This window comes from Solanum stenotomum, chromosome 2 (assembly GCF_019186545.1).
Source record: "Solanum stenotomum isolate F172 chromosome 2, ASM1918654v1, whole genome shotgun sequence".
In the NCBI taxonomy this organism is placed as follows: domain Eukaryota; kingdom Viridiplantae; phylum Streptophyta; class Magnoliopsida; order Solanales; family Solanaceae; genus Solanum; species Solanum stenotomum.
In genome coordinates this window covers 34,783,582-34,784,991 of record NC_064283.1, presented here as the reverse complement: position 1 = coordinate 34,784,991, position 1,410 = coordinate 34,783,582, and positions in this window count along the sequence as shown.

The window sequence follows — 1,410 nt, the reverse complement described above, 5'->3', positions numbered from 1 at the left end:
ATGTGTATAAATTTTTCTAATAATCTTATATGTTCATCTTGTGTTTTGGAATATAATAATATATCATCAATGTACACTACACAATTTTCTATTTGTTTAAAGTAATTGTCCATAAAGTGTTGATATCTACCTAGTGCGATTTTATATCCAAATGGTAATACATTCCATTCATAAAATCCTTGTGGTACAGTGAATGTGTTAGTTTTTTAGATTCTTCTTCTAGTTTTAAGTGATAAAATCTTGATTTATAATCAAATTTGCTAAAATAATTATATCCTTGTATTTGTCTTATCTTTAGTATTTTATTTGGTATTGGATAATTATATGTTTTAGTTTTTGCATTTAAATTTCTATAATCAATAACCATTCTGCTTTTTCCTCTTTTTTGTTCACTATGTTTATTTACGATAAATGCCGGGCTTGTATGCTTACTATTGCTTTCTTGTATATATCATTTTTCTAGTAATTCCTCTATATGTATCTTAAATTCGGTTAAATCATTAAAATTATACTTTAATGGTTTTTGGGTTATTATGCTGTTATTATCAATTAGCTCAATTTTTACTTTTGTTTTATGTTTTTCTCATCCTTGTAAAGGATCCTCACTATATAATAATTCTAACTTATCTTGAATTATTTTTACTTTATCTATAGAGAATATAATTAATTCTATTTTAGGGTCTTCTTCTTTTATATTTTCTAATTTTTGTGTAATTTTTTCACTTCCTTTTATCCATTCTGTTGTTTTTCGTTTTTTATTATTTACTCTTTTTGCTCATACTTTTTGTTTACACGGTGTCGTAAACCACCAGTGTGCTTTTGTTATTATATATGGGTATAATTTTTCTAAAAATGGCATTCCTAATAGCATATCTTTTGTAGTTAATTCAAAGTTATATATTTCTTCTATAGTTAATATCTTATCCCATATTTGTATTTTTATACTTTTTGTCTGATATGTGATTATGCTTCCTTCATTATTAAATCCTGTTACTACTATAGATGTTTTTAATTTTTCCCACTTATCTTCTGGTAAACAATTATATTTACATATATTAGCTTCTGCTCTCGTATCTATCATTGGTGTATAATATCGGTTGTAATATCCTTCTATTATTATCTTTGCAAGTATATATATTTTCATATTTTTATCATACCAAAGTCCTTTTTATTATTACTCTTTTATTTTCATAATTTATTGTTAACTGTTTGTCTTCTAAATTATATGGTTTTACTTGTTCTAACCATTTTATTCCTAAAATGATATTTTCATTTCCTTGATATATTTTGAATTTTATCACTATTGGTACTCCTCCGATGATTATTTCCTTTTCTGTAGTTTCTTCGATATACGTTAATACTTTTGGTAGTTCGGAGCATGATTGTTCAATAGTTATTATTTCATCTTCC